Source organism: Pogona vitticeps, chromosome 6, assembly GCF_051106095.1.
Source record: "Pogona vitticeps strain Pit_001003342236 chromosome 6, PviZW2.1, whole genome shotgun sequence".
Lineage (NCBI taxonomy): Eukaryota > Metazoa > Chordata > Lepidosauria > Squamata > Agamidae > Pogona > Pogona vitticeps.
The window spans coordinates 63,446,093-63,467,992 of record NC_135788.1 but is presented as its reverse complement, the minus strand read 5'-3'; the positions used below and the strand labels follow the sequence as shown (position 1 = coordinate 63,467,992).

At 39.3% G+C, this 21,900-nt stretch overlaps 1 long non-coding RNA gene across 1 annotated transcript; it reads left to right on the top strand.

Moving 5' to 3' along the window:
• The first annotated feature begins 6,590 nt into the window (after nucleotides 1–6,590).
• On the top strand, nucleotides 6,591–20,452 carry LOC110086672 (uncharacterized). The gene is made up of 3 exons (XR_002301852.3): nucleotides 6,591–11,903; nucleotides 16,876–16,942; nucleotides 18,009–20,452. It is a non-coding gene; the product is annotated as an uncharacterized LOC110086672 (long non-coding RNA).
• Nucleotides 20,453–21,900: the final 1,448 nt, after the last annotated feature.

Below are 21,900 nucleotides of genomic sequence, written 5' to 3'. Positions count from 1 at the left end.
CTCAAAATATTCGACAGTTGTTGGAATAAATTGTCCAGCTGTAATTAGTTTTGTTTCCTTTAAAAAATAGAGAGGCTCAGATTGTACATTTGATTTTAGTCAGTTCAGGAGAGAACTATATTTTCTTTCTAGCACCTTATCCATTTTTCTATTCTATTCTACTCTACTCTATTCTATTACATTCGATTCCATTCTATTCTTTGTTTTTATTTCTTTCAAACCAAAAGAGTGAAGAAAGTTGTGGGGAAAAGAAAGAAATGGGAGGAAAGGAAAGGAAAGGAAAAGAGCAGAATAGGAAGGGAAAAGTGGGGTGTATCAATTCCCAGTGTGGTGTGGTGGATAGAGTGGTGGACTGGGACTCTGGAGAAAAGGGTTTGAATCCCCACTTGGCCATGGAAACTCACTGGGGGAATGGAACTGATAAAACCACCATCTCACTTACCTTGAAAGTCCTTTTGGTATTGCTGTAAGTAAGTTCCAACTTCATGGCACCAAACACACAGATTACACCCTAAGATCTTCTGATCACTTCATGACGGATGGTGTACATCTATCTTTCCAGCCTTGAAGTGAATGTCTTTTGACAGTGGCAAAGACTCATAAAATCCAATCATGTTGTCTGCCAGTTAATTTCCAAACATCATGAATGTAGTTTAAAAGTACATATATAATTTCTCTCTAAATAAATGGTGGCCAATATGTCTGAAACATCAGTTTTTGTTGAACTGAGCATAGCTTTAGATTTAAAGAAATTTTAAGTATTTAATCTATGCCACATTTCCATTGGTTATGTCATTAATATCAATGCTTTCTGGCATTTAATTCTTTCTAACAGGCATCCATAAATTATAATTGCTGACTTTAGTTTCTCTGAAGATGCAAATAATGCTTCTAAGGTCAGGGGTTGCTGAGATATTCAAGGATATGGATACCAAAACATGTTATAGTCATAAATATTGCCTTACCACATGGGGATATCATGTATGGCCTCCAAACTGGCAAAAGTTCCTGGTCTGGGCTTATCAGTTGGTCTAATGAATATCTCCCACAATCAACACATTTTTCCCAATAAAAAGGGTGTGGTTTTTTTTGAACTCTTCAGATTAGCATTGCTCCATAAAAATTAATTTAGCATAGGCATATGTGTCGATATATATTTGATGAGAAGTGATACACCAGGAGAGGCTGGCTGTTAAATTGTTGTGTGTAGGGTATCTCTTAGAGGGACGTGGTGGCGCAGAGAGACGTGGTGGCGCTGTGGGCTAAACCGCAGAAGCCTGTGCTGCAGGGTCAGAAGACCAGCAGTTGTAAGTTCGAATCCACGCGACGGAATGAGCACCCGTCGCCTGTCCCAGCTCCCGCCAACCTAGCGGCTTGAAAGCATGCAAATGCGAGTAGATAAATAGGGACCACCTCAGTGGGAAGGTAACAGTGTTCCGTGTCTAAATCACACTGGCCATGTGACCACGGAAAGATTGTCTTCGGACAAACGCTGGCTCTATGGCTTGAAGAGCGGGATGAGCGCCGCCCCCTAAAGTCGGACACGACTGGACAAAAATTGTCAAGGGGAGCCTTTACCTGCCTTTTAGGGTATCTCTTACAGCTAGATGGACAGAACCTAAAGCAAGCAAGAAAAAAGTTGGGTTGAATAAGTTGGTTCTATTATTCCCCATGATGAGTTGGTTGAATCAGTATGTTTGTGTGCGCCAAAAGGGTGTTCTACTTGTGAAACGGGTATTTCATTATGTTTCCATATGTCTGCCAAAGTGGACATGTCCACAAAAGCGTACATTAAAATATAATAGTTAGTCTTTAAGGTGTCACTTTTTTTTCATATCATTTTGTTTCTTTGGATTTTGCCAAATAAGAAGTAGAAGGTAATTCTTGTCTAAGTCTTGGACATTCTGAAAAAGTTGTGCAAAATCTTCCCAAAAGTTGTTTTTAAGGTTCTAAGGAACTGTTAGAACCCACCCAAAGAGAAGAGCTGGCTCTACATTAGACAGAGTGGTCACCACATGCAGCATTACTGGCAGGAGACAGCAAAAGGTTGAATGAGAACATCCTCCACCCAGGATTCTCTCCTGCTAAAAAAATAGAATCATACATCCTGAATGAATTTGCTGCCTTCAAGTGTATGGAGGTTGCTTTTCTGCTGTGCAAGATTCAGATGCCATCTTAAAAATATATATAAGGAGTGCAATCTCGTATTTATGTTTGAGACACTATGATATTTTGGCCTGACCTTACCATCCAAAGACATCTCAAGGAAGCTTCCAAGCCTTAGGTACAAGGGAGCTATTTAGCTGCTGAATTTGTCCCCATGTTTAGGAAAATTCCCCTACCCAACTTACCTGAAGCTTAGGTAGCAAGGGGGAGTTGCTCACCCCAGAATAATGGAGAAAGGCAACCCCCTCACTTGGAACACAAGCCAGGCATTTCCTCTAGAATCCCTTTACAACTGTGTAAATTATTCCTTACCTCATGTACCTGTAACCAGGATTGGAGGTGGGACTGAGACACAGTATGGGGTCAGGGAGGGGTGAATCTGCAAAAGACAACGTTTCTAATTTGTGCCTGTATTGAACAGTGAGGTTTGGAGATTTTCTGCATGAAAATCTGTTCATATTTTCATGTTTGTTTTGTAGATATTTTGATTGTATTTTTCAAATATCCACTTTTTTCACATACTTTTTTGTCACTCTGCCAATTTTATCCCTACATCAGACATGAGGCTGCTATTTTGTTTATATCTGCCTTTGTTTTAAGGAAGTGTGATGAAATAAAATTGAAAATAATTTTCTCTCCCATACCTATTTATATCTCACATGGCTTCTAGAATGTAATTAGCTTGGATTAGTGTGGTGTAGTAAATAAAATAATGGATAGGAACTAAGGAAACCTGGGTTCAAATTCCTGCTCAGCCATGGAAACCCATGGGTATGTGTGTGAAAATGGTAAAACCACTTCTTCAGTATCTCACTTACCTTGAAAATCCTATTAAGGTCATTTTAAGTCCATTCCAACTAGATGGCATGTAACACATAAATAAATAAAATGTTAATGGAACACTTGGAAGTGTACCAACAGTTAGAGTTGGGCTAATGTTTCAAAAAGCTCGGGAATGGTCAGTAACGAGACCAGAATTCTGACCAGAATGGTCAGAATCCTGTTGGTAATTTACATGTGCATAAATTAAAATTGTGTAGCTCACTGTGGTAAATTACTTCTGATTCCGTGCTGGTCTCTTTACAGGACATAAAATAAAATAAAATACAGGACACACACCAGTTAACAGAGCTGGCCTTGTGCCTTGCAACATAAGCAATGTGCCTTCAGTTAGTGGCAATTTGCCATAGTTGACTAGGTAATTCAACATGCATTGGTGTAAATCACCAGCAATCTAAAGACTGGTTCTGATGATGCTAGATTATCAATTTTACAGTATGCTTACAATGTTACCTGTAGCTGGAGATACATCAGATTTTACACTTGAGGTGAGAACCCAGATCTTGGGAAAGTGACTTTTTGCTGCAGTCCAAAATAGAGTAACTTTTCCAAACCCTGGATTCTAAGCCTTGCTCATCCCATTGCAGTGGGACCAATGAATCAGAAGGAGGAATTGCTTGGGAACCAATATGACCACACAACCCTTTTGCCATTCTTGGTAGCTATTCTATAGTGAATTAACCTGCCATAGTTTAATACCCACAACTGAAACTCTTGTCTGTTTAACTTCTCCTCTCTTGCCACAGCATCACTTCTGTGTTTAATTTCTCCTCTTTGGCCACAGAGGCAATGCTTATGTGAAACTCCAACTGACATTTAAAATGTTCTCGTTTTATTGCAGATTCCTTAACATTGTACAGAAGCTCTGTTATGCTAAGTGTTCAGTATACTTAAAGTCACTAATTATATATTGTTTACACAGGACAATAAATCAAAGCCTCTCACCCAGACCTCCTGGAAAATAAATCTTTTGCACCAGGATCTTAGGAAGAGATCTCACGTACTTGCAACCTGGAGCTCATCCTTAATAATCTAGGCCTTACAACACTAGTTGTTTAGCCCTTACAACCATTTGACATTGTTTTGCTTCTCAATTAAATTATTACTTTGGTTCTACTCAAGTCTTTACCAAGACTTTAAAATGATTAAAATACCACCCCATGAACAATAATCACTGGTCAGAAAGAACTATGGATGTGTAACTGACCGTCTTCGTGGAAGACCTTTCTCCAGTATGGTGCTCTTCAGATGTGTTGGACTACAAATTCCATGTTTCTGAGAATGATAAAAGTTGTAGCCCAACACATCTGCAGGGCACCAGCTGGCAGCCATAACAGGCGACTTGTGACGATTGGCACTGCGTCACTCCTGTCACTCATGTCCAGATCTCATTTGCATGAGCCTATGGGAGGAGTGGAGGGGCGGAGTCAGCCAATACAAGAAGGTATGGCAGAGTGAGAGTGGCAGTTCGAGAGAACAGAAGATAGCAGTTGGAAATAAGATAGACAGTTGGAAAGAAGATCAAGAGAGATAGAGAGATAGGCAGATAATAAGAAGCGAGGTAGAGATAAGCTGGTACAAATAAATAGAGCAGGTGGTGGCAAAAGATATATGATACTGACTTGATTGTATGCAATGGATAAATAGTATCTGTAGTTCCAATATAATTTAATACACTTCAATAAATCAGTTCTGTTGGCAGCAAGTGTCTGAATAAAGTCTTTTACGTTGTGGATAACGGAAATCCACTGGTGTCAGTGAGAAAGAGAAGGCACTTCTCAATTGAGATCTGCTGGTGAGAGGATGTAGCATGAGGTCATAGCATGAACCTTTGTCTGGGGAAGCAAGAGTCATGTGGGTAGACGTCACAGCAACTTTGTGTAAAAAATGAATGACATATAGGATTCGTTTCTGCATATAGTGCAAGAAATGGCTCTTGGATGCAACTTTTTCTTCATATTGATGTTTGATGGCACTCATGTGGAGATGATAATATGTAAACTAATCTCCTAGGATTCTGGAATGTACTTTGACCATTGGGGTGCGGAACTGGTAAAACCACACCTTAAATACCTCACTTACCTTGAAAGTCCTATTAGGGTCAATATCAGTTGGTTCTGACTTTACCACACATAAACTAAAGCTCATTCTGTGATGCTCAAATGTTCACATCAGTTAAGAAATTCTCTTTTCCTGCCATGGGCTGTCTCTAAGAACTATTTCTAGCCACCATACTCTCCATGGAAAACATGGCCATCTCCATGCTACACCTTTTGAAATTGACCAATGCATATAATTTTTAAAAATAATGTCCCCAAATCACTGAATCATTTTGTGCCCATCTCTGTTCTGGAAAAGTTTGTCTCTATTCCTTTACTGGTGAAAAAAGATGCTACACCAGAATCTGGGAATCAGTTGACATCTCCAACCCCACCTTGAGTCACATGGTAATTTACATCAGGTCAGGAGAGGAAAGAAGAGAGCTTGATGGTTACTTTTTTTAACTATCAATATTTCCTGGAGGGTATATACCTCAGACAGCCTGTGCTACCTGCTCTTCACAGGTCTTGCTTCTCTGGGTTGTGGCTTTGAGAGAGGCTAAGAAGACAGTCACCAAGAATCATGCCTTCACAGCAGTGGTTCCCATCTTATGGAATGGCCTCCTGGTGGTAGTTCATCAGGTTTCCTCCCTTCCATCAATCAAGAGGATGCTTAAGAATCTATTGTTTCAGGAAGCTTTTAAGGGCATCCTCTCATAAAGTATTTCTAGAGGATCTCCCATAGTCTGTCATAATTATTCCTAAGTAATTCTTAAATTATTTTTAAATAGATGTTTGTGGTATTTTTTATGTGTAAACCATTTAGAGTAGTATTGGACACTAAGATCAGGGGTCTCCAAACTTTTGAGCATGAGGGCCACATCGTATATTTTCCACATTTTTGAGAGCCAAAGGGATGTGCGTATGAATGCACCCGCCCGTCCCCCCACCTGCCCACCCAGACATCCACCCAGATGCCTGCCCACCTACCTGCACAGTCATCTGCCCACCCACACCCACAGAGACATCCGCCTGCCCTCACACATGCATGCACTCCCACTCACACTGATGTCCACCTACCTGCCTGCACCCCCAGCCTGCACAAATGTCCACCCACCTGCCTGTCTGCACCCCTACCCACCTGGATGCCAGCCTGCCTGCCCCCATGTGCATCTGCTCACCTGCATACACATACACCCCACCTGCACTGATATCCACCCACCCACACATATGCACACATCACTGCCCACATTGACACCTACATGAATGTTAACCTGCCCATCAGCCACACACACACTCAGCCACACACACACACACACACACACACACACACACAAACCGCCCGCCCATACACCTGCCTGCCTGCCCCCACATGCGTGTGTGCGCGTGCATGCACAGGCTGAAGGGAACGGGCTGGATAAAATGGCAAGTTGCACCCAATGTGGCACACGGGCCGTAGTTTGGAGACCCCTGCTCTAGATTATTGCAGACGTTCTACTCACTCAACTCACTAAAGTCCAATCATGTTTGCAGAGGCAGTGGAGCTGTCAGAACTCCCTAATTCCAAGATCCATACTGGGGTGAAATGTTTATTAGGCCAATGTAACAGGCACCACAAAGTGTTCAAGCTTTTGAGATTACAAATTTCCTTCTTAGGGGAAGACGGCACAAAAATAAGCAAAAGGAACAGGGGAAGACTTGATCTTAAGTCCTTATGGTCTGCACGGTGTCCTGAGATATAACTGAAGCTGTGCCAAAATCAAATAGGGTGCATCAGGTGATACACTAGTATTAGATTTCACTAAAGGCACCAGTAGACTTATTGGAAGCTGGACCGTTAGATATATTTGGTCCTCCATCTTAGAAGTCCCGCACAATAAGAACAAGGCTATCTGAAGACCATTTTGGGAAAAGTTTGAATCTACTGTCACCTGAAAATCCCCATTTGAGTATCTGTGTTTCCTTTATTCTCCACTACATCTCAAAGAAATACTGCAGGCTACAAGGACTGATGATCAAGTTTCCTTCCTTCACCCTCCCAGTTGGTGGTTTGCTTCATCATTTTAAAATAGCATTTCTTTAAAAAGCTAGTTATTTAATTTATTATTCCTGTATTTTTAGACACAAGCAGAGATACTTGTAAGATTTTCTTCATCAGATGCTGAAATAACCTGTCTGTTGCTGGATACTCTGGAATTTGATCTGGGGGCAGGAAGGTGGTGCTAACATTTTCTCTTCTGTGTCAGGTAGCAACATTTCTTGGACTAGTCCTAAGGCCCTTCAGTGTCTCTCTCCCCCAGCTATTTTATATTCTTTAATGTCCCAAAGAAATACAGTCCTGCCCCATATGACCAGAGAAAAAGTTCCAGACTTTGAACCAAAAAAGAAAGAAAGAAAGAAAAGACAAATCAGATGAAACTCTTTTCTGTTGTCTTCATCGACTTGACCTGATGCCTGGTAAACTTTCTCTCCAAATTCCTCTTGCAAATTCATAGTGTAAATAATAAAAATGGATGACTGAACTATCCCTGAACATGTGCTGAAATTGGAATTCTTAGATAAGTGGATGGCCTTAAAAAAATAATCAGTAAAAGCCTTTATGTGTATATCCCTGTCAGATTTGATAAATGGCTCCCTCAAGATGCTGGATATTTATGGAACACATTCCATTTGCAGTGGTCGCTTTTGTTTTGGTCTGTTTGGGGCTTTTAACTAACACATCAGGATCATAGAGGAAGGACAAGTGCCTGCAGATACCAGTTTCCCTTCCACTCACATCTCTTTGTTTGGCATGCTATTTAGTGACTGCTGAAGCTAAAACTAGTTAAAGTGCTTCATGGCAAAATCCCTAAAATATCCTATTGAAACTCTGCATATATTTTCCATCAACAAAGTGTCTTCTGCTCTTAGTCTTGAACTCTTCCTCTGTTCCAAGTGTCTATTTGAAAGCTTGGCTCAGCAAAAAGGAAACTAGGGAAGTCATGAGCTTTGGAATAGGAAAACTTGTTTCTGGTAAAATTTCTTTGTGCTATGCAGTAGAAGTATAGAGATTCACATGGGAGTATAGCCACAAGTTTCCCATATAGTTCAACCCTTTCTCATTAACTGGCATTTGAGGGTCTCAGTAATTCACTCTGAGTAGGAGAAAGAATAAAAACATTTCATTACTTAACAGTTGTGAACTGATCAACAGCAATACTACCAACAAACATTGCTTCAGCAGACTGAAGAGAAGGAAAAGAAAAAACTTAGATGAGAGGCAAGGCTCTCTTTGAGTTCAGAGGCAGGAGGGAATGATTGGTTAGTGCCGGATAGAATGACAGCCACCTCAGCCCAAAAAATCCTTCCCAATCACTCAAACCACAAGCAGCATACCAGGTGATAAAAACTCCAACAAAACTCACAGTTATCAATAGGATAAAGGTGACAGGATGCTGTTCACCATAAGCCAGTGAATACCACCAGTTCTGGTGCTACAAGATCTGCCACCCCAAAATATAGACGGAGCAAGAGAAACAAAGAAAGATAGGGCAAGCAGGATACAGAATAATGAAAATGAGGCTCTGATTACACCTGTCAAATGAACCTCAGTTATACTGATTTGGCTGTTTTTCAGATTGTTTCATAAGTTCCCAAGCACACGATGCAAGGCCATGATTGACTCATTTTCCTGGCCATGGGTCTGCAGTTAATTTGCAGTTAATTTTCCCCTCGCTGGGAGGGTTGTTTTGTACCAATGATGAATCACTTCATTCCTTACTATTTCAGCCTATATGAACATTGCTACTGACTTGTTTCCTTTGCAAAGGGGTCATGCTGGGTGCTGTGGTCACTTAGTGGCCACTGCACTTGTACCCTTTTTAAAAAAAAATATTTTAAAGGTATATTGACAAATTGGCTTGTAATGAGACAGGCGATCCCTTAGATAGGCAAATAACTGCTGCTAGGAAAAACAGCAGGAGACAGCTCAAAGGAGGCAGGCTTCCCCCCTCCCTATGAAAGAAGACTTGAACAGAGGCAAATCCTGTTTCTCCTCTCTCTCTTTTAAACCCTTGCAAAGGGATCAGGTAAAGGGAGTAAAAGAGAAGGGAAAAGGGGAGGAGAGAAGGCTCGGACCTCTCGTTGTGCTATTGCTGTACATGTATCATTTTTTATATTTTAAAAAAGGACAAGGGAGGGGCCTGTTTGCTCCAAGCAACAGTAGAGAAAATGAATCAGTAGAAAATTAAGAGCAGTGTAGTCTGCTATAATGGTTCAAACAGAAATAAAGAAATTGATAGAGTTAAAAACAATGGGAATGCTCCCGCCAGTTTATATACCACATGACCACAAAAATGAACATATGGATACAACAGAGATATGGAAAGAATCAGTACAACAGAAATTCTTTTGGAAGGTGTGATTAGGCAATTTGAAATTAATTAACAAGAAGGCAATTGTAATTTAAAGAGTGAAATAAATGTTAAGAATAAAACCCAATGACTCAAAAAGAATACTGCATCTTAAATGTTGAAAGTGCTTTATGTCTCAGTAATGTTAATTTTATTATCTACAGCTGAAAGATGATAGAACTGGCAATCCCTTATGTTGAGGGAAGGGCACAGCCTTCTTTGCAACTAATGGATGCAGCTCAGGACTCAGAAAAGTAAATAAAAGAGCTGTCAAAAACCTTATGTGATATTTATCTGTTCCTTGTGGTTACAGATCCCTTAATATTGATATGCATAGTTCAGATTAATAGAGACATTTCATGAAATGATGTGATTTTGTTTGTTGTGCTACTATGATTATGTTCAGTGCTTTGGAAACCCTTGTCAGGATCTGTGATAGGGGATGGGATTATTATTATTATTATTATTATTATTATTATTATTATTATTATTATTATTATTATTATTATTATTATTATTATTATTATTATTAACTTATATGCCACCCACACTACCCAAAGATCTCTGGGCAGCTTACAACATTTAAAATACAATCTTGCACTTGTGTCAGTTGTCATTGTTGGTCCAGATCTTCTTTAAGGCCAAAGAATTGAGCAAATACAGATGCAACTTCAGAGCCTGTGTGCATTTATGAACATTTTGATTTAATTTATAACAGGCAACCCCCACATTAGGGCCATGTACCGGCTATTTTTCTTTCTCACAACCAATTTGTTTATTGTATGCCATAGCCTCTTTACTCTCCAGAAAGTAACCCATACTTTTATATGCCTCCCCTGCCATCTCCACAACCTACTGGGTATCATATTTTGAGTGGATAGGTCACATGTGCTAGGAAGACAGCCACATTTTTTAACCTGAATGAACTTTAACCTTTTCCAGATGCCACATATTCAGATTATATATGAGTTCCCCAATTCAACCTGGAGGAAGGTTCATGGCTTTCAAAAATATTCCCATATGGTCTGGAGCAATTTTATGCTCCATTTGATTAGATTTGTGCCTTGAATCAGATTCGTTCATTAAGCTTTCCATTTATTTGCACCGGAGAAGAAATACAGCTGTGAAAGTTTGGTTTTACATAGATGTATATGAAATCTGGGGACAGAATAGACTCTTAGGTGAGCAGTAAACATTCTCAATTTCAAACCCAATTTTGGGGTTTCTGTGTGAAATTGTATCAGATTTGACTTTTCTTCTGTTTGTGTGTGTGTGTTCTTCCAATGCAAACCAAAGAAATGAACACATGAATTGTGAAACATTTGCAACTGCAACAATTTTCTGAGAGAAGGGTTAGATTTTCTGACAGAATTACAAGGATGCCAATTTTTTTGTGGCTCTGACTGTATATGTAATCCAAATAGTATTAGGATAAAATGAGTGCAAATCGCATCTATGAAGGTGAAAGGTGTGAAAAAGTATATAATGGGGTAAAATGTGTACAGACATGCATATATTACAATGAAATGAATACAAAGTTCTATATTTTAGATAAATGTATAAACACCATAAAAGTAGTAGGATAAAATGCACATGACGAACTGGATACTTCTTGTGAAAGTCTGTTCAAAAATAGTGCCAACTTTCACATGTATCCCTGTGTCTTTTTTTCTCTCTCTTACATTCTTGAATGCTAAATCCAGTTTTATATTGGCATTTGATTGTCAGTACAACGGAAGTTCTTCCCCTGATAGGCTTTTGTGTAACAACCCAAATAGAGACCTCAGAAAACCTGGTTTGGAGAGGCAAAAAGGACCCCCTAGATTCTACAGCTAGAGAAAAGGGACTGAGAAATATTGCACCATTTAATGTCTACAGAATATATCTGTATGCATAGACGTTAGGTAAAAAAATAAGAAAAAAATCTAGCTCATCTTCTTTTGAAATCCAGTTTGAAGGTTTGCCATTAGGATGGCATCTGAAAACATATGGCATACATGCTCTGCTACCCAGAAGACAAATCTTTAGCCAGCACTAGAGTTAACCTTGTAATTTATCAGCTGTAGCTACAAATCAAACTGTTGTTTTGTTGCTAAAGAAAGGGAAACACAGAAGCAGTCCAACGGTCGCCCTTTCACGTGTTAACAATACCAGAAGCAATTGCACAATCAAGATAAATATGACATCTTAAATAGCTAACACACTGGACCTAATTCCTCTCTTGCATGAGTCCGAAGGAGCCCCAGAACAGAGTGCTTTTCTATCAGCTAGCTCTCTGTATAATAATCCTTTGCTTTTCTCTATCAAGGCTCGCAACTTCAAAGGCTTTTATTACAGATAAATCAAGGTATCATTTCTCTGCCCTTTGAAGGACAGCCGGGGGAATTTTTGGCACGCTGCAGCTTTCTTTTTTGTATGCAGCTTTGCATGTTTTCTTCCATTGGCATCATTTCTTAACCTCAAAGAGGTAGGTGGCTAAAATGACCTTGTGTCTTTTTAATGTGTCTCTCCCCCCCTTCTCCTTACTTGGCTTGTTCTGAATACAAAGATAATTTTAATCATTTAAGAGCACTGGTGGTGGCTTGTTTGTATTTTTAGATATTTTTTGTTCCTTCAGAAAAAGCTGCCTATATCTCTGAGATTTCTAAAACTGAGGCACATTTGAAATGGAATGCACTACACTGCAACGTGGTGCCGCAGGATGTCACCATCACAAAATGATGGTTGTAAGTGGGAACAGAAAAGGTGACACCTTCATTTTGTCCCACAGTTCATTTTTTACAATCCCAATTTTTTTCTGCCACAGATATAACAAAAAATCTGAATTTTGATAAGCTCTTCAATAACATGAAGTTTTCCCTATCTGCTCCAACCAAATTCAGCAGCCTCACTTATTCCCAGCATGGAGAAGATTGTGTTGTACCTTCTTGCTGTGTGCAGATTAAAGATCATGAGCCTTTTAGGAAAAAAAACTGGTGGCAAACTAATTCAGTGGCAATATGACTTAACATAGACAGATTCAAATCAAGACTTCAAGGAACCATGCGTTGAAATCCCTGGAACTGGATAGGTGAATTCTTTCTCACATATGAAGAATTTTACCAATTCTAGTAAATTCTAATTAGACATGAAAAGGGATGAAATTATCATTTATCTCCCACTGCTGGTTCAGATGGCTGAAACACGGTTGATAAAAGATAGGCCTCTACATGGCAGCTGGCCAGGGTCACAATCCAAATGCCATATGAATGAGGGCAAATCTTACATTTCTTTATGTAAGATGCCAGTACTGAACTTTCTAGGAAAATCTGACAGCTGCAGTCCCAAAAATATTTTTTTCAAGTTTTCACTTAAATACTTATTTTATTTACTGGTATGCTTTTTTTAAATCTGCATAGTTGCCTGTGGTGGTTCACATTTGCTCAGATGAAATATACTTTTATGCATGCATGTCTAGTGCTGAGAACTATGATCACTCTTAAATATAAGAGGTGATAGGGTAGAAAGGGATCGGCAGGACTGCGTGGCCTTTGGGCCCCAAATGATCTTCACCCTGAGGACCTCAAACAACCTTTAACCAGTTTCAAAATCTCTCTGAAAGTGACCAGTTCAAGCCTTCACAAGACTATTCTTTTCCTTCTTGAGCAACCAGAAAGGAAATAAAGGACATGAGACCGGGGGGGGGGGGGGGGAGAGAGAATAAAGAGAGGCGCTCACTTTCCTCAGGCTCTGGCCCCATCATCTGCTCTACCAATTTGGGGTCAAATTGCTGCTTGAAGGTAAACCTGAGCAAGTAAACCTTCAGTAAATGAAGCCCACATTGTAAGCTTGGATAGTACTTTTTTGAACTATAGTTCCCAGAATCTCCCAACCAACATGGTCCCTGGCCACACTGTAGGTTTCTGAGTTCTGTAGTCCAGAAACAATCTTTTCCAAGCTCTGCCCTTGAGAATAAATGTTACCTACGTACTTTCAGCATAGGTTAATGATTAGGCAGAGAAGCATTTTATATTCAATATATGAATATATATACTTAAGAAAACAGATTCCACACCAGATGTCTCATTGTGCTTGACTTTGTCTGTGCCGCTTGCTGGTAACCCTTGATCTGTTGCTCAAGAAGGGGGAAATGTTGAAAATTTTTTACCATTGAACAACAACCCCCCTTTTTTTCTCCTGTTGTTTGTCTACCTCATGTTAGGGCTAGGTCTACCTGAAAATCTAGAGGAAACACATACCTAACTGTACAAGATGTTGCACAAATAAGTAGCAGACAAAGTGCACAACAATATGCTTACAATTACTGGATTTTTAAAATAGAATGGCTGTGAGTCTTAGATAGAATGGTGTGTGTAGTGTGCACAATTTTTACAATGAGAATAATCGAATAATAGAAATCACGTATTTGCTTAGGCCTAATGACACTATATAAGAGTTCAGAAAAATGGAGTATTAACTGTACTTTGTCTCATAAGATCCAAAGTCTTTTTTAAAAAGCTTTTTACAATCACTTGAAAAAAGTCAGTGACATCAGCAAGAACAATCAGATGTGTCAGGAGTCAGACGGCAATAGTAATAATAATAACAAATATCATAATAATGTTATTATCACTTGCTGTCTCCATCATCACTTTACTATTGCATGAATGTTATAAGATCTCAGCTCATGAATTAATTCTATCAGCGAATGTCACATAATAATTATAGTACCAGTGCACTCCCACCATCTGAAACATCCATGGTTTAAAGACAGGATTTTCCTACAGATGACTGGCTGCCCATTAAATTCACTGAGGACAGTTGTGGCATGCTGGGAATCAGAACTGACCTGGAAACCTTTGGCAATGGCATATGCCTCCTACCACTGTACAGTCAAGACTCCTATATGTGTTCATTTCATCCATATAGAAACCTAGCACCTGCTTCTATACAAATGACCTTTCAAAGCTGAATTTCCCTTATATGTAAAAAAATGCCAATAAATCCAAAAATAGAAAGACTAAAGAACATGTAACCTTTCAAATGCTTTTGGAGTGCAACTCCTATCGACCCCAACCAAGAGTAAGAGATTATGGGACTTTCAATCTAGCATCAGTCTAGAGGGCCACACATCCCTCACACACTTCTAACATGTGTAATCCACACATTGCAACATTCCCAAGGCATTTCCTAGGAGACCATCCATGCAGTGCTACATGATTTATAGTTCTACAAGATTCAAAAGAGAAAGTTAGTGTGTGTGTTCAACTCCCCCATGAAAACCAAGATAACTTTAAAATATTTTTGAAGTATTTTTGCCATTTAAATCCATATACTGTATTGTTACTGACTGATTGTTTTTGCTATCTGGTTCATTATTCTTTGCATTACAATATTTTTATGTTATATACCACCCCCAAATCAAATTTAGTAAAGGATAGTCTACAATTTTGTTAAATAAATGTGGCTGCAAGTCTACAAACACTTACTTTTGAGTAAGTTCCATAACATGGAAGATTTATGTGCAGGATTTGACTAGAAAGGGCTTAGCTGTGTCAGACGGTGCACTTACCTTGTATTCCTTCAGAACAAAACAAAAAGCAGACTTCAAGGTCAGAGCCCTAACTTATCATGGCATCTTTACATGGGGAGGATGGACCATTTAAAGAAGCATTTCTGCTCCTTTAATTGCATTTTAAATTCTTACCTTGGGGAAGAATGTCATGTTTGGGGAAGAATCTGTCATACATTGTGCATGGGGGTGCGGATTTTGAGTTTCATAATGCCTGAAACCTGTGCTCCATGTTTTCTTATTCATATTCGTCAAAGGATGGCACAGAGTAGTAAAATTTTCTTTTAGCTTGGAGCAGAAATTTTAATTAAAAAGAAATGCTGATCAATGAGGTGACTAATTTAACTTAATGTTTGAGCTCCCTCTACTGGATGAAATAGAAAAACTGCATTGTCACAAGCAACCATGCAAAGTTTGTTTTCTCTTCCCTATGAACTTTGCACCACTGTGAAGTCAATGTGCCCTGAGTGCTCCTACCCCAATGTGATCTCCTTTCTCTAGGTTTGCTTGGAGTCCCTCTTTAAACAGCCTTCCTGCACCTGCCAGCAAGAATTCTGAAGTGCTTATGTGCAGACAAGCTGGCTGAATAGCACAGTGGTTTAGGTATCTGGCCTGCAGAACCAGAGGTTGGAAGTTTGATTCCCCGGTGTGCCTCCTGGGAGAAGAGCCAGCTTACATAGTCATGGGCAAGTTCCAAAGCCCTAGGGTGTGCCCAGAAGAAGGGAATAGTAATCCACTTTAGGAAGAGTCACCATAAGTCAAGATCGACTTGACAGCATGGAATTATTTATGGACAAACCACAGAGAGGTGCTTCATGTGGGCTTACTTTGTCTATGAACCTGACCACAGCTTGCTTCACTGTGCATTTTTGGTTTTCTTTTTTATTTTATTTTTAAAGGCCCAGCCACGGACCTTGCTTCTCTGTTTATTTTTGGTTTTCTTTTTTCTTTTTTTTAGCTCCAGCACTTTCCAATTGGGCTTGCTGTGTGCTTAATTTGTTTGTTTGTTGCTGTTGTTTTTGCCGGAACAGATTAATTGCGTCCCAATGCATTTCAATGGGAAATGGTGCTTCAATTTACGACCATTTTGGGTTACGTCCATCTTCTGGAACGGATTATGGCTGCTAAGTCGAGGCACCACTGTACTTCTTTAGCAAATCTGATAGCATACTGGGCATGAGTAAGTTATACTAAAGTAAACTCAAAAGTAATCATGGGATGAGAAAAGTTATCAGTTAAATTCACTGATTTACATGAGATGCCATGTCTGCCATTAGAGACCTGTTACTTTAAAGCTGCAGTATTTGCACAATCAGTTTCAAATCCCTGCTTTCACAATAACCAGTTACCAAACAAATGCCATCTAGTCTGCAATTTGCAGAGCTGAAGAAACCTCATTGTAGGATATGACTTTTATTTCTTAAGGAAGCTCCATGTGTAACTGAAATGCAGTTACCTCATATAGTCTGGCCCTTCATCCTGATCTCTTCTCTTATTTTCCCTTATTTTATTATCCCTCCATTTTATTATAATTGTAACGATTGAACAGTTATGTACTTTTCTATGTTTTATCCTATATTGTAAGCCGCCTAGAGTGGACGAGTTGCCCAGATAGGCGGGGTATAAATCAAATAATAATAATAATAATAATAATAATAATAATAATAATAATAATAATAATAATAATAATAATAATAATAATAATAATAATAATAATTATTATTATTATTATTATTATTATTATTATTATTATTATTATTATTATTATTATTACTACTACTACTAATACTAATACTAATACTAATACTAATACTACTAATACTACTACAATCATCATCATCATCATCATCATCATCATCATCATCATCATCATCATCCTGTGTTTCAGGGCTGTGGTCACCTGGAATATGGAACACAGCCACTAAAAGAGAAGCATCCCTTCTAACAAGGATCAGGTACATGTGGGCATTTAAAGGTTTTTGGGAAAGCATGATTAGCCCTAGCTGTTAAAGGACAAAGGAAGTCACAACCCAACTCCATTTGTTTCAAAGAATCACATTTTCCCTACACTGCTTTCTAATACGTACATTGCTGTAAAATATTTTCCAACTCTGTACAACCGGACAACCAGAATAAAATTTCTGACATTTTAGTTTTCTCTATATGACCAGTTTTCTTTTAGGTTATTTTTTTAAAAAACGGCCAGTGGTAACCTCAAATAATTACAGCCTATGTATGTTTACTGAAAAGTTCTGGGCTATTTAATAGGATTTACTCCTTCATAGGAATCCAATGTTATGTTTAAGCCTTCCACAACTGTATCTGGTACTGTTTTCTAAGTGCATTCTCTTTAGTGGAACTTACTTCCAAGGAAAAGTGCCTGAAAGTAATTAAATGAAAGTTTGGTAGCTGGACAAAGTCATTTTGCAAGAGAGAAGACTTTGACTTCCAGACTCCTGGTCAGCTAAGCCATCCTTTTTTTCTCAAAGGAGAAGTTAATATGGAGTCAACTGGAGCTGGAGGAGGGTGCTTGACCCAACTGCACAGACAGGATCAAGACTCAGCAGGATCACCATCCCAGCTTAGATGGCTGGGAGAAAGGGAGGGAGTAACAATAAGGGAGGAGCACATACTGTTTCTTAGGTCACAGTGGGTGATCCCTGATGGAAAGCAGCTTCAGGGTGTGATTGATGTGTTTGAAGCTAAGGAGAATCCAGCTGGAAGAAGTCTAGCTACAGAGGTTAGCCTTACAGATTTACTGATTATTAACGGACATGTGGTTAGTCTAGGCAGAGAAGTCCTGAACTCATGTGCAAAACTAAGAGCTTTAACTCTCTTGTTTCTGGACTGGAATTGCCCAGCCACAGAAATTGACCCTAAAAGGAAAAAGGAAAAAGAAAAATGATTTTGTAGAGCTGTTTATTTGATCCAAAATGAATGATTTATTTGATCCCAAAATGGAATATTCAAGAAATTGAGTTAATCGTATTGTAATGTGTATGTCCTTCCTTCCTTCTACAGGATACTGAAGAAGAAAGGCTATATTGGACCAAAAGCTCTGCAGACATATTGTGTGCATGTTTTCCAAAAAATCTCCCTTTCTTTTGGAATTTTTTTTAAAAAAGAGGCGAGGTTGGAGTTACTAAAGAGTATCAGTAGAAACTAAAGTCACAATCATCCATGCTATGTGAAAGAAAGACAGTGAAGAAAGACAGGGACAAAAATCAATTCATTTGAATTTTGTTGGAGGAGAGCTGTACATGAAAGACAGCCAGAAAAGTACAAAAGTGGGTGCTGAATAAAGTCAAGCCTGAACTCTCACTAAAATGAGTAACCTGAGCCTATCCTACCTTGCACATATAACAGAAATACAGAAGTAACCAGAATAGACTACATTGCTGCGAAAAGTGGGGTGAAGCAAAAAGAAACAAGGAAGAGCTAACAAAAGATGGGTTTACTCAACTGATGAAGTTGCAGCTGTTAGTTTGCAAGATTTGAGCAGAACTTATTGGAAAAGATAATATTGTTAGAAGGGGGCAGTAGGAGGAGGAGACAAGCTAATCTGAGAGCTAATTTGAGAGAAAACAAGCTAATCTCTACTTTTTTGGATACAGTGGATCAAGCAGAGATGTCCACCACTCTGCCTTGCCCAATGAGTCTTGATCTTTTTCAGCCTATGACACCAGACATTGTTGCCAAAGCACTTGATTGCTGTCAGGCCACCACCTCATCCCTTGACCCTTGTCTGGCCTGGCTAATCAAAGCAGCCAGGCCTATAACAACTGAATGGGCCACAGCAATAATTAATTAGTCTTTCCGTCAGGGATCACCCACTGTGACCTAAGAAACAGTATGTGCTCCTCCCTTATTGTTACTCCCTCCCTTTCTCCCAGACATCTAAACTGGGATGGTGATCCTGCTGAGTCTTGATCCTGTCTCTGCAGTTGGGTCAAACAACTGCCTCCAGCTCCAGTTGATTCCATATTAGCTTCTCCTATCTCTTTTTCTCCCCTGGGCATTTTCAAAAAACATCTTTAAACCTGGCTATTTAGGCAAGCCTTCCCTCCGGACACTACTTAATTTATCTTTTTATCTTCCATCTTGAATGACTGTTTATTGTTGTGAAATTGTTATAAAATTGTTGCCATATTACAATTGTTTTTATTCTACTTGTTGTGAGCTGCCCAGAGTAGACATTGTCTAGATGGGCAGCATATAAGTCTAATAGATAAATAAATAAAATAAATACAAGATCTGAGCAGAGCTGTTGATGATAGGACATTTTGGAAGTCAGTAATTCATATAGTCATCACACATCATAAGTGCCTTGATGGCCCATAGCAGGTCTGGAGACTTTTCTTAATTACCAAATAATGGCATAATGACAAGATGGGTGGAATAGGCACCAGAACTCTTAAGACTATCCCCAGCCACAAAGCAAAAAACAGTAATTTCACAGCTTAAATGAGTGAACTTCTAAAGATATATTCTCTATTTTTAAAAAACATCTTTTAGTTATTTTACACCAGAAGTAGAAACACTTTTTAATGTCTATTTGGCCAGGAAAGACTTAAAAAGTTCTCCTCCTGAGTGGCATTTAATTTGGTCCTGTGTGGCAGGGTCAAATTTCAGATCTTCCTTCCTAGCTCTGAAACTGAAATAATGTTTATATTTAGAATGTCAGGCTGCTAACCAGTTTATAAGAAAATCAGAGAGTTTCCCCCTTTGAAATTGTTTTCCCAGATTCAGATTAACTACCCCCCCCCAGCTTCAATCCCTTCCTAATTAAAAAGGGGGGCTGGGACTAACCATTCTCTTTCAAGATGAGCAAGTTTGGTCTTTTCAGTGTATTTAAGCTGTTTAGAATCTGGAGACAGAAAAAGGTTGCTGCTGTATGTACAGGGGAGAGTTTTACATTAAAAAATTGTAACTTGGAAACTCTTTACTGCAATGTCACCAGATTTGGCACAGAATAAAGGCAGACTGTCTGCTACATCTGTGCCAAATTTGGTGCTGTTCTAAGGTTCAGTTTCAATGTTACAATTTTCTGTATGGGGCACCCCATATTTTGAGTTGCCTTTGGAATGCTGATTTGCTCTGTTGCTCAATAACTCTCATGCAGCAACAATACTGAACACCTCTTCTTATCCAACACTTGAATCAGCCTTCACTTGCCAATGCACAGCATATGTTAAGTTCCCCACCCCCACTCCCATAAACATCAAGGAAAGAAAAACATAATTGAATGTCTTGCCTTGGTTCTTAGAACACCTCTAGCTACAGTATATTACAGAAGTGAGTACACCCCCTCACATTTCATAAATATTTTAGTATATCTTTTCATGTGACAACATTGAAGAAATGACACTTGGCTACAATGTAAAGCAGTGAGTATACAGCTTGTATAACAGTGTGAATGTGCTGTCCCCTCAAAACAACACAACACAGCCATTAATGTCTAAACCACTGACAACAAAAGTGAGTACACCCCTAAGTGACAATGTCCAAATAGGGCTCAAGTAGCCGTTTTCCCTCCCTGGTGTCATGAGACCTGTTAGTGTCACAAGTTTCAGGTGTGAAGGGGGAGCAGGTGTTATCGCTCTCACACTCTCAGACTGGTCACTGGAAGTTCCACATGGCACCTCATGTTAATGAACTATCTGAGGATCTGAAAAAATGAATTTTTGCTCTACATAAAGATGGCCTAGGCTATAAGAAGATTGCCCAAACCCTGAAACTGAACTGCAGCACGGTGGCCAACACCATGCAGCAGTTTAACAAGAGAGGTTCCGCTCAGAACAGGCCTTGCCATGGTCAACCAAAAAGTTGAGTGCCAGTGCTCAGTGTCATATCCCGAGGTTGACTTTGGAAATAGATGTATGAGTGCGGCCAGCATTGCTGCAGAAATTGAAGGGGGGGGGCTCAGCCTGTTAGTGCTCAGACCACACACCACACACTGCATCAAACTGGTCTCCAAGGCTGTCGTCTAAAGATGATGCACAAGAAAGCCCGCATACAGTTTGCTGCAGACAAGCAGACTAAGGACATGGATTTCTGGAACCATATCCTGTGGTCCGGTGAGACCAAGATAAACTTACATTATTTGGTTCAGATGGTGTCAAGCGTGTGTGGCGGCAACCAGGTGAGGAGTACAAAGACAAGTGTGTCGTGCCTACAGTCAAGCATGGTGGTGGGAGTGTCATGGTCTGGGGCTGCATGAGTGCTGCCGGCACTGGGGAGCTACAGTTCACTGAGGGAACCATGAATGCCAACATGTACTGTGACATACTGAAGCAGAGCATGATCCCCTCCCTTCTAAGACTGGGCTGCAGGGCAGTATTCCAACATGATAATGACTCCAAACACACCTCCAAAACGACCACTGCCTTGCTAAAGAAGGTGATGTCATTGGCTTAGATAGATAATGTTTAGTGTTAGCCAGAGCAGACTGCATTTTTAAGTTTTAATATAATGGTCTGTTTTAACCATTGCATATAAAATGTCATTTCCTTAATTCCAGTTGTTTGTTGTGCATTCTGATTCTTTCAAATTCTCCTATTTGGTCTAGATAAATGAGATCCTGTTTAAGAGAACAGCATTTCAATGGGAGAAAACTAACATTATAATAGACTTCTGAAAATGCCAGCCTCTAGAAACCCACAGCAGGATGTTATTACTCATGTTGGAAAATTTTATGACAAAACAGATTTTTTTTAAAAAAAATCGTTTAAAACAAGCCTGTTTCTCCCCCTTTCTCTTAGAAAGTTTTTAATGGAAATAATACAAGCAGTAAAATATTTGTCATCTCCATGCAAACTGTAATGTTTTCAAGGATGTTTCAATTGGGATGAAACACGGCAACATTCTTTAAGGCACTGTCAAGCTCAACAGATGCCCTTGTTTTATAATTACC